The sequence below is a fragment of the Montipora capricornis genome, chromosome 7 (assembly GCF_036669925.1).
Source record: "Montipora capricornis isolate CH-2021 chromosome 7, ASM3666992v2, whole genome shotgun sequence".
Lineage (NCBI taxonomy): Eukaryota > Metazoa > Cnidaria > Anthozoa > Scleractinia > Acroporidae > Montipora > Montipora capricornis.
Genome location: NC_090889.1, coordinates 19,619,494 through 19,632,014, shown reverse-complemented (window position 1 = coordinate 19,632,014; position 12,521 = coordinate 19,619,494). Strand labels below are relative to the sequence as shown.

At 40.7% G+C, this 12,521-nt stretch overlaps 1 pseudogene; it reads right to left on the bottom strand.

The window, feature by feature from the left end:
• Positions 1-6,060: 6,060 nt before the first annotated feature.
• On the bottom strand, positions 6,061-12,000 carry LOC138057570 (serine/threonine-protein kinase pim-1-like; annotated as a pseudogene).
• Positions 12,001-12,521: the final 521 nt, after the last annotated feature.

The following is a 12,521-nucleotide window of genomic DNA, read 5'->3' as shown; positions in this document are numbered from 1 at the left end:
GAGGAAAAATGAAACGCATTGCTGCAAAAATGGAAGAGAAATTCAAGAATGAACAGCGCCGAGTTTCCGTCGTGGGGTAAGTCATGGAAAAATGCATGATAATATCTCCTAAGACCTTATATTTTGAATAGTTTTATTAAGCTGAAACACTTAACGTGATATTTTAGCAACGAAAGCGACCGTTTCATGAAATAAAGATAAATGAAACTAAACTGAGAGAGTTAAAAGGTCAAAACAGATACTTTCACCCAATTGTGTTTGTCGAAGTTTGAAACTCATGGAAGCGCTTATTTTTTTCGTTTTGTCAAAGTAAAAATTCAAATAAGCCGGTAGTAATTGGCAAGTTAAATGTTTGGATTATTAATTAATCCATCCTTTTAACACATTGTTTATCTCCTCTGGTAGTTTTAACTTTCAAGACGTTTTCACTCAGAATAATTGTTTATCAAGTTTACACCTTCTAACAAACTTGGCTCTTTGCAAAAACCTGTAAAATTCACGGATGAAGCAACATAAAAGAAACAATAAGTCGCAGATTTTTCCACCGAGGATGTGTTTAAATTTCACTTGCTTTGGCCAGTAGACTTTCACTTGTTTCCTGTCCTAAAGTTGAAATTACTTGCCCCGGAAAATCGGACCTAGCACTTTACTAGCTCCGAAAAGACATTATTATTAACGTATGACTTAACCACACAAAAATGTCCAGAAAACCCCCTAATATGAAAGATATTAGCGTATGCGAAGTATTGGTATTCGTTTGCTTAGAAAAGTTACGCTCAAACTCTTTTTGGCAAATCTCCCAAAGACAAATGATTTTTTCTCGTTCTCGGCTGTGGCAAAGTGCAGCTCTCTTTGCTGCAATAAAAGGGACTTTAAGATCTGCGGACGCGACGGTAACGAAAACGTCATTTAAAATTGCAAGTTCAGGTTTATTAATCTTTTTCGTCGTTATGTCGGCTTGTCTAACTTCTAAAAGCTAGTTTAACTCCCCAGGAACTGAAGTAGGAGGTGCGGTATTGAATCTACGACAGAAAATTCAAATTCGCTGCCTTTTGTTCACGTTCTCCGTAAAACTTGAGAATTGGTCATTTCACGTCGCAAATTTGCCGAAAACGTGAAAGAAATGCACAAAAATGAAAAACGCACGTGCACAGCGTGCAAAGCTATTGTTTTTGCTCATTAAATATGCAAAATTTGTGACGTTTTCGTTGCCGTCGCGTCATATTAAACTCCCTATTGTTCTGTGACGTCACCTTCGGGTGGTGGACTCATGTTTTCACTATAATTTTTCTATAATAGACCGCTTGACGTTGTTGGCTAACTTAAAATTATGCAGGGTCTGAATAAATAATAATGATAATAATGACGGTGTTGATAAATTTCCTTATTATCTACAGCTGACTCCTGGCCAGTTGCTGGGCGCCGGCTCAGCGGAAGCTTCGGACGAAACGGATAGTGCACATGCGGAACGTTCGTCCCATGTCCTTGACGACAAGAGTCGCAAGAAGAAGATCAAGGAACGGATGGCTTCCCGCAAAAGGGAACGACGAAAATCCGCAGTGCCGGTCCTGGAAGAGGTGTCTGGAGCAATCGGAGGAGCTGATGAATGATAGAGCATGATCGCGACGTGGATATCTTGCCTCTTTGACATAAGCTTGTTCTTATAGTGGTTTTCAATTGAGTGTCGAAAGTAATTACATAATTACTTTCACTTTACTCAGTGATTGGTTCATAGTTTCTCGCGCCACTTTTTCAACCATCAGAAGTGAAACCAAAAACCAATCGTGGTTCGCGCGTGCACATTTTCCCGCGCTTTGTGTCGGCTTCGTGTAATTACTTCGAGTTTTGATTGGTTTACTGGATTGTCTCCGTCCTTTTTGATTGGCCAAAGTAATTACTTTGGTTTTGGTTTTACGACACTCAATTGAAATTCGCTCTAAAAAGTTCATTAATAAGCAAGAAATAAGCGCTGAATTGCACAACGAGCTATCTATGAAAATGTGGGGTTCGATATATCGGGCAGTCTTTAAATGTGCAATGTGTTGTTTGTTACATTAAATGTGATCTGTGCGATGCAGATTAGTTTGGGTATACAGCCCGACACCTTCACCAACGCATTGCTGAACACAAAAATTCCGCAATTAGTCGACATTTTTTGCAAGCTCACGCTAGTAAAGATCTTTGAAAAGAATACCAATTTAAGGTCTCAAAAAAGTGCCAGGGCAAATTTGATTGCTTAGCCTACGAAATGCTCCTCATTAAGAGTCTCAAGCCTTGTTTTTAAATATATATCCACACGGACCCATACGTGCCGAACGTTTTGTTTAATTTCATTGTTCCCATTCAATATACAGGCTTCTTATCTACTATTTTTCTTTAGTATTTATAGATTGCAATTTTCAAATTACTTGATTTGATAATCACTTTTAGCTAACGTTGAAACGTCGTCGTTTCTTAACAAAGTGTTTAGTATTTTTTTTAGGTTTAGATATGTTTTATCGCAGTTTTTATAGTTAAATGTTTTCCAAAATCACTTCTTCTTAGTCTCTTGAGTGACGTTGCTACAAAATTTCGATGAATGAACGACTCCAGAAATACAACTGATATGGTGAAAGCGCGCCTTTTGTGAACATCACGAAGTGTCCCCTTGTGGTCTGAACACCGACCGCTCATTTGGAAGTGATTCAGTTAGCTTTAGGCCTGGTTGTTTGTTTCCATTTACTTTAAGAGTAAACTCAACGGGACGCATTATGATTTTTATTGCCTGTAATTTTGGACACTAGTGATGTTAGAGTTCGGAGAAATTGCTAAGGGACACTTCTGTGACGGAGGTAAGTAACAATTTTTTTTTCAAACCTTTGAAGTCATTTTAGCGCCATGCATGCTTTTAGCAAGTTCTCATGTTGTTCGGGAATTTAGAAACCACCGACGGCGACTGCTACCGCGGACGAAAACGTCAACTCGAAATATAAGATTGAGCTATATTTTAAGTATTTCACGACTATTCCATTTTGTTCATGTTGTACATTACGGGCGAAGCTTAAGGATCCTATAAATGGATTGGTACGGACGGATTTGAAGTAAAGAGAGAGAATGAAAGATTAACTGCGGTTTACCCACGTTGTCGTCAAAACCTTAAAATAGGACATTTCAAGTTGTTGTTTTTGACGAGTACGGGATAGAAACTTACAAAATGCGTGCAGCACGTGCAGCACGATCGTTTTTTTTCTTTAACACAATAATATTACTGCTTTATGGCGTCGTCGTTGCCGTAGCTGTCGTCGTTTCTTAACTCCCTTTTGCGGAGACAAATGTAAACGATGACATCATGGTCACATGACCGTTGTTCGCGTTCAAACCATTTATTTATTTGTTCGACTATTTATGTCCATGATTTTTTAGCCTTTAACGTTCCTTTTTCTGCGTCCTTTCATTTGAACAGTAAAGTTTAAGATACTTATTTTTGCATACGGAAATTAGATGTTAGATACAGCAGATGCTGTGATATCTTTTCAATAAAAGACGTACTCGTTTTTGTAATTTTTGTTGTACTAGAGGATTTTGATTGACCCATCCTATAATATTTCGCTCATGTTGTGAATTCCAGGCCTCTGTATAGGATAAAACCGCGTAAACTTAAAGTGTTGCTATGGTCTAAAAATCACCTCCTTTGTTCGTCAGATTTTGAAAACGTGTTTGCTTTGCCCTGACTGGCAAAATTTAAGCTTTTATTTTTATTCAAAGGCTTTTTTACTTTGAGGGTAAGTTTTGGATTGCACGATCCGCCATTAATCACATTCAAAACTGAACGATTGGACATCAAAGGGGGGATCTAGGGGAAAGTGACGTCATTTACTCACTTGCCTCTAATTTTCAGCATGTTAATGCACTTAGATATGTGCAAAACGCGAGTTTAAAAGTCCGAACGCCCAAAACTCCCTTGCTGTATATTAAACAGCTGAGTCTTCGACGTCATTTTCTCCCTGACCCAAATTTCTCAATAATTTTAAGTTAGTAATGGCGGGCCATTAAAACTGAGGACAATTCAAGTTAAAATAGATGTGTTTTTTTATCGAGCTTAATGAGTCACTTGGTGTTTTGAAATCCAGAGGAAAAGAAGAATTGATTTTTTTTTTGTCACAGTAGTGCTTTAAACGCTCTCTGAACAAAACTAGTGAGTCTTCGACGTCATTTTCTCTTTATCCAGTTCTCTCAAGAACTGTAAGTTAGTAATGGCGGACCATTAACACAGGAAAATTCCAGATAAAAATAAACAGTTGTCTTTTTTAAATCGAGGCTTAAGACTTGAAATCACTTAGTGTTTGAATTCAAAGGAAAAAAAGAATTGAATTTTTTTTATCACAGTAGTGCTTTAAAACGCTGCCTGAACAAAAACGAGTTGCACTTATGGTGACGTGTGATTATGTTGCTGAACGCCATTTAAAGAACAGCACAGCTGACTAGTACTCTTCCAAGGACTTAACTCTTAGTTCAAGCTGTTGCCAAAGACTCGTACTGAAGAGCTGGCCCGCTAACTGAAAACAGAATTCTCTGAACCGTTGCCAACCTCTACGTATATCTATCTGCACAGTATAAGACCGACTGCTTCAATAAGGACGTTTAGAAAAATGTCGGCCTCCAAACCATGTGTGCATGCTCGGTACAGAAAACTCGTAGTCGTCCCTCGTCCTCCGATCTAAAGGTCCCTATTGTCTTTATGTAGTACCAAATTCTCCTAGCTGACATGAAAAAATGGATGTCACTGAGCAAGGAGTTACATCTTGGAAGTGAGGGGGTTAAGTGTAACGACTTTCCGTTTATATAAGACTTGTAAACATTTTTTCGTTCTGAGCACCGCACTTCGAAAAATGTCGGTATCCAAACCTTATGCGCCTCCTCAGTACGGAAAACTAGTACTCGTCGTACTCTGATCTAAAGGTCCCTATTAATATTAAAGAAGAGACCAGAAAGTAAGCCAACCCTAAACTTGATTCTCATGACGGACTGAAACTTGTCAATCACTGTTTGCAGTATTCACAGCCATAACAGCACAGATTACCTGAATGAGAACGCCATAACAGCATTTTTCTGCTGACCAATCAGCTTACAGACCAGAGTACTGTTCGATCGACTGGACTGTCTCACTGAGTTGGAAGATGACTTATGCGCAAGTTTTCGAAAGATCAGCCATAGCAACTCTTCAGGCTACACTCACCTGCTTTTTGATCAAAGTATGCACTGTGACGCGAGAGCTGGGGTTCGTCGCCCTTATTTGGTGTATGCATCCCGGGGCCCGTTGCTCGAAGGCCCCGAAACTTTTAGGGGCCTTTTCGGGTGTCACAGTTCCCTCGGTGGAAAGTTAAAAGGGAGTTAAAAGGAAGTTTAAGCACGGACTGAGACAACGGCAACGAAAACGTAAACGTCTCTTCAAGATACGACTGAGCGCTATCTTAAGTATTTCGGGATTATTCCATCGTGTTGTCGTCGAAACCTAAAATTTGGTGATTTCACGTTGTTGTTATGTGGAGAACGACAAAGAAATGCACGGAAATTGGTGCTGCACTTGCAGCACGATTATTTTCCCTTTTTTAGCCAATCAGATTCTTGCTTTGTGGCGTTTTCGAAGCAGTGGTCGTTGCTTAAACTCCCTAAAGAAACGACGACGGCTACGGGAACGAAATACGACTTTGCACTATTTGAAGAATTCTCGATTATTGTAGCTTGTTCACGTCGTACAATGAGGGCTAAGGACGAGCGGTTTTTGAAGTAGAAACAGAGAATAGACGATTCACTGTTGTTAAAAGACCAGCTTATCTAAACAAGCGGATGGCAGTATCGTAAATGGATTTTCGGGAATTCCCTGGCTACAGCTATTTTTTTCGGGATATCTCTGTGCAAAGGGTCTACCACTCCAAGCTTGTGCCCTATCTGCTAGCCAAGAAAAAAATTGAAGTCACAGACTTATGCAGAACATGGGGATTCGACGACCTACTACGTCTTTCTCCATTATAGGCAACAACGTGCTTCAAGAAACCTTAGGCAAAAAGTAAAAACGTTGAATAATTTAACTATTTTATTTATTGACAATATTTTATTAAGCGTCTGGGCGAATTATCTTACAACTTTGCTTTTGTTTTCATTGGTCATTTCAGTCCGCAAGAAAGATTCTATGATACTCAGTGATCAACTCGTTGCGGCAAGTTCGTTTTCACTACTTTCTTTCTTCACCTGTACGCATGCTCGGCCAGGCTGCTGCCAGGCTGACTTTGATAATGTCTGTGTTGATGCACCAATGAATTGTTATCAGGAAAGCGAGATAACTGAAGGTGCCTATTCATGATTATGGTAACGTGTGCAGCAGGCGGATGGAGCACTGGAGGTAGCGGCTAAAATACGAGGAGAATGGAGCAGACGTCTCTCGTTTTCCCCGACCCCTTGCCTTCGCGACTTTTCCCGCACTCACACGTCCCAAAGTCCTTGGACGCCTCGTAATAATGTAAATTTTCATAGAGTAGTATCCCTGACAATTTGGCTTTAATATACATTGATGTTCTTTTCTTGTCCAAATCACGAGTTCTTGACTGACCAAGAAGAATCGTGAGAAAACAAAGCTATGCTCGAAATGACAGTGAATCTGAACAGTTTTCGCTCGTGTATCGCAAAAAAGGCAAAACGTGTCCGAACAGGTGCTTATGGTGATGTGCAGCTTCTGGTGGGAAAATGAATTACATCATGGCACTCTTTGCCTTTCACTTCTAATCTCTTGAACCCGTCTTTCAGAGATCGATACGACAAAATGTTCGCATGCCGTTCACTTTAATGGTAGTGTCCGTATATTTCAAATTTGTATGTAGCAGGGATACTACACTATGAAACTGGGCATTATTCGCTGTGACACACAGAGAGTACACCACACTGCTGGCTTGAGTCCTGCCTCCATTTGTACCATGACAAACGCAGATCCATTTTGTGTGTTGCTCCCCACGGGGGTACCACTGGGTGTGGCCAGGGAAAGGTCATTATTTCTCCTTCTAATACCTTTAACAAGAGTTTTACGTATACAGTTCTATGTTCTGTAAACCTGTGCTGACAAGCACGATTGAATTCGAGGTAATCATCTCCAAGGCTTTCCAGTATCAAAGAAGTGAATTTCCTCGTTGAAAGCATCGCTCGTGATTCCCTTTAGGAATGTCCCCAGGGATGTCCCCCGGAATAGGAGCGCTTTGACAAGCTCTTCTGTCAGTGGCGAGGCGCACTTTGTACCGACGGTGTTGGAGCCAGGAATGTTGAATGACTTCCTCTAAGGTCGGTCTATAAGATGGGTGCTTCGCTAAGAGACAACGCAGAATATCTTGCAAATCTGAAATGTGGAGGACTTGTTATGTAATTTTCACGAGTTTGGGGCTGTAGGGGAAGAGAGTATTTTATTGAAGTGGAATAACCTATTGCCCTCATGTAGAATTGTTTTTTAATTTCAATGATGCGGTTATCATCATTGCCCGTGCTTGAAGAAAAGAACCAATCAGTATTCTTGACTTGCACTTATACTGTAAAGCGAAGAGATTTGTTTATCAGTGTGGTGACTCGAGCATACTTGGAATTAGTATCACCCAACTAGTGGACTAATGAAAATTGCGCATTTTCATTGGCTACGCTACTTGACGACAATTAGTAATAGTCCTCGAGTAGCGAAAAGCGTGACGCTTTCTTTCGTTTTATTCCCAATAAATATTTCTTCAACTTGCATTTGCTAACTTTGTTATTGCCTTTTTCTGTCCGACTAGTTGGGTGATACTAAAACAATTAGACCCTTCGCCCTCAAGGGCCACGGGTCAATAGCCCATCAGGCGAAGCCGAATGGGCTATTGGCCCGCAGCCATTGCGGGCGAAGGGTCTAATTGTTAAATAGTCCGAGTGTCCGAGTGTCCCCTAACAGGAGTCGAACCTGCGGACTGCGAAAACTAAACTATCTATAGTTAGTTCTCCTTGTTAGCCTAATGAATTCACTTTTGTCTTAAGCAACTCGTTCCTTAGCAATCCAAGCTACCCACCTTACTAGTATCGTGGGATCTGAACTATCGCATATGTTCAATTTAGCTATAATTATGCCTTGTAACGACAACTCGTCTCGATGACCTTGTGCTGTTTGCGGGTAGCGATAAAGCAAACGCGATTTTCATACTGACTGAAGTGGAGTTAAAGTTGCTCTGGACGGTGTTCGAACCCGCGACCCGTCCCGCACGGTAGTGCGATTGTCAGGTAACTGAGCCAACCGGTCGACAGTTAAGACGCAAACATAAGTCGCAAGCATGATCAACGTACGCAAACTCAGTTGCGTCTTAATTGATCATTAGGGCTTTTTAGTCGGAGTAACGGCGTATTCACACTTCTCCTCACTGAGGGAGTCTGGTCCGAGCCGGCGCGATTCTTACCTTTGCTAACGTCATCTGGGAAATTCAACTCTGCTCGAACGATCTCGACTTCATTTCTAAATGGCACATCGCCCATAACCATATTATGCAGCAATATCCCCAGTGACCACACAGTAGCTGGTCTTGCATAATACCGATGGAAAACGGAACCACTCTGGCGGGCAATATGCTCGAGTTCCTAGAGAAAGAAATATCGACAAGCAGAAGTTTATTTTGAACGAACACGGGAATCGGGTGGGGGGGCGTGGTAAGAATAGCACTTCTGCCTCGCTACCAGATCTTTCTGGCGGGGCATTCAAAGCTGTCCCCCACCAGAAATACCCTGGTTGTCAGTTATTTGCATCTGCTTTGATTGGTCGACACGCAATTGAAAACCGCTCTGACAGGCAAGAAATGAGCTAAAATCAAACAACTTTCTTTGATTGTCAACTCCAATAGACCTATTTGCAGATACGGCGGCCATTTTGATTTCTATTGTTCCGAAAGACATCATGGGATGCTCAGGGGGCAAATTAATATGTATTTGCCCCCTGGGCATCCCATAATAGCTATTTGAAACAATAGAAATCAAAATGACCGACGTATCTGCAAAAAGGACCATGGAAGATGAGGGATATAAGAGCTGAAGAAATTTCAAAACGGCCCGACAAACCATAGAAATCTCGGCTTGGACTTACCCTTCTGGTTACTTTCATTATAACACGGCTTCCTTGGCGTTGGAAATTTAGCTGCATGCCTCAATATCCATAACTTTGGTAATTATGTAAAAGAAAAAGGAAAAAAACCACGAACAAACCCGCTACCTGCTCATTTTCCTCCTCAGAGCCCGGCTCCGTTTCTTTTGGTCTTGTTAAAGGCGGGGGCTCTGGGGCCTAGAACGCAACCGGTTCGGTACTGTGTACATATGCGCACAGCCGTATGACAAGAGCAAAAGCTGTTTCAATCTCGACCGCAGAGCTCTTCTCTTCTGCGCATGACTAAGTGAGAGATTAGTTTGCCTCGGGTCATGCGCAGACCCGATCAGATCAGAGGCTCTGGTGATGACAATGAGGCTGTGTAACACCATCTGCGTGACATTCACCTCGTTACCATGCTCATCCTGACATTATCATGCAATTCCCTGACCTGCTATGCCACCATGAGGCTCACCTTCATAATCAGTGTATAACGTATTCTCCAGCCCCGTACCAGAGCCAAAGTCGAGGAGCTTAACCTGACCAGTCATGGTATCTAATAAGATATTCTCATCCTTAATATCACGGTGGAAGATACCCTTGGATTCACAGTGGATTACAGCCTCGACAACTTGGCGGAAAATACTTTTGGCCTCACTCTCCTCCAAGCGTCTCTTTTCTGAGATATAGTCAAACAGATCCTTGTGGTACATCGGTCTTTCCAACACCATCACATACGCTTGCGCATGCTCAAAGAAGTCGTACAGTTTGATGACATTTGGGTGGTCCAAGAAGCGGTGCAAATGAACTTCCATCGGGATGCTGCCTTCACCTTCACTTTCCTATTTAAATAAATGACAGTGGATCCTGTAGAAGCCGGTTAACCAAAGTTTTAATATTTCTGAGAAGTTTTGGTCACTGAGGCCAAGAATGTTTTCCAGTATCGACAAGAATTAGCCATATCGTCTTTTTACGTCCCAAATGAATTTTAAAAAATTACGGATATAAAGATACAATTAAAATAAAGTGATTATATATTTATTTCGCTCCGTGAGCCTCTTAATTTGTCCGCAGTTTCATTGGTTTTCGCGTCAACAATTTGATATTTTGACTTGGCGGACTACAGAGGAGGCTTGAAGAGCGAAATATACATCGAATCACTACATTTTTAATCGTATTTTCATACCTTATTTTGTTGCGTCGAGCGTCGAAAATGACGATTTGTCTAATCCTTGTTGATAGTTTTAATAGGAAACGGAAAATAAATTCGTTGTCGGAAGATCGGTTAGTGGGAACATTTTGCGAATTCTTCTATCTCTTTGACACATTGTAAAAATATATAACTTGAAATAATTAAAATATATTCATGTCTTTCCAAGTGTTAAAAAATTATCTATTCATTTATCAAGTGAGTTGTTGCTGCCCTCATATTACACTCATTTCCTTTCCAGATCTTTTCCTCCGATCTCGACAGAGAAGACCCTGGTATTGAGGTATGGTTTGCTTCAAGACTGAGCAACTCTGAGAAACCACGATCACGTGAGATACTGACGTGCGTTAGCGTCACCTTTGAATTGGCCGAGTCGGAAAATACCATGATAATACTCTTTGTTTGTCCACCACTAAGAGAAAACAAAAACAATGCTTATTCAAAATTTGAGGGGACAAACAAAGAGTTTTATGGCATTTTCCGACTCGGTCAATTTAAAGGTGATGCTAACGCGCGTCAGTGTTAACAGTCACAGTATTTTCCGCTTCGGCCAATTTGTACGTAACTCAAAAAGAGATGAATTTGCTTTCTCACCTCTTCGAATGAATAGACATTGCACTTTGGTATGATCTTCACAGCAACCTAAAAATTGAGATAAATGCATGATTACTATTTTGGAATGTAATGTTAAACTTCGCCAAGGGCTGTTTTCGTCACAGAAGTACTTACAACGATTAAAATCAGTTTTTTGCAGATCTATAACGTGAGTATATACTCAAAATTTTATTGGAACATAACGAAAGTTGAAGTTCACATAGCAATGAGGCGAACAATCAGGCATTGTTGAGAAGTCTTTATAAGCAAGCAGCCGTGAACAATAATCCTGCCGGTGTACGTTAATTGGATCAACTGGCTTGATCCGATCGGCCGGGCGTAATTGCAAGTTGAAAAAGAAAATACTTTGAGCAAGAGCCTTGGTCTCATTGCTATCGCTTACACTAAAAGTAGCTTGTTGATGTGAAAGCCGACGTTTTCAGACTGAACGAAGTCTAACTGTTCAAACAACTTGACTGAGACTCAGCAGAATGACCACGAGTACATGCGAGTTTACGATTGTGAGCATGCGCGCTGAAAAAAAAAAAAAACAGCTGTCTTGTTAACAATTCTGATGTTGCCAACTTTTGAGTAGGTATTTTAGCGCTTTGAAATTCATTATGATTACATTTCCTTTTATGAATCGTCAGTTTTGCGGCAAGGCATTCCCAATAAGATCATGATACATCGAAACATTCACCTACATGATTCAGCTCATGACAAAATTACTGTGTATGTCCTCTATAACGTCTTACAGAGCTCGTGAACACTGAAGAGATGTGAGAAGGAGCTACTGTCTATACAATCCTTATTCGAAAGGTTATGTATTTCTTTTAGGTGTTTAATTAGGTTGCTTGGTATTAATTCCCATTGGGATAATTAGGCCTTTATATACCACTCCTCGTGAATGTCACACCACTTGACGCCGACCAGTTTACTCGAGCCTGTTTTTTTCCCTTACTATTTTGTATTGTCGTTTTAAATAGCGTATGACTTTGTTCTTATATTCCTTGGCTTGTAATCTGTATCCAGTGTGTCCTGGCTCAGTTTTTTGTAAATAAACTCGACCATTGCTGGCGGCTTCCTCCATTATTTGTTTGTTTGTACTTGTCTCTTCTATACATATAATAGAAATGTTTTTTCTATTCGGCTGAGCGAAGCGAAAGAGAATAGAAACTGAATTATTTTTGTCTGATGAATATTTCGAAGGCAGCATCAGTTATATTAAGACCGAGATTTTTGTTCCCCTGTGGCTCGAATCCACGACCTCCCCAGTGATTGGCCAATACTCAACCAAATGAGGCATAAGCAAGAACAACATTTAATTTTCACTTACCGGAAACGTTATCTCTGACTCGGGTTCCTGAATAAACCACTGCAAATCCACCTTGACCAAGCAGCTTATGTAGTTCGTAAGTCTCGTTGAAATGTTGCTCAACTAAGAAGATGACATGATTGTTAAATTCAATCCAACTGATTTCATAGGTGAATTAATGACGAGAGTCCGTCTTGCATGGCGTGTACAAAACGCTTTGGTATTGTATAGTTAATGGTCTTAGAAGAATGAATGTATACAATCTCGACCCCAGAGCTCTTCTCTTGACTGAGGGA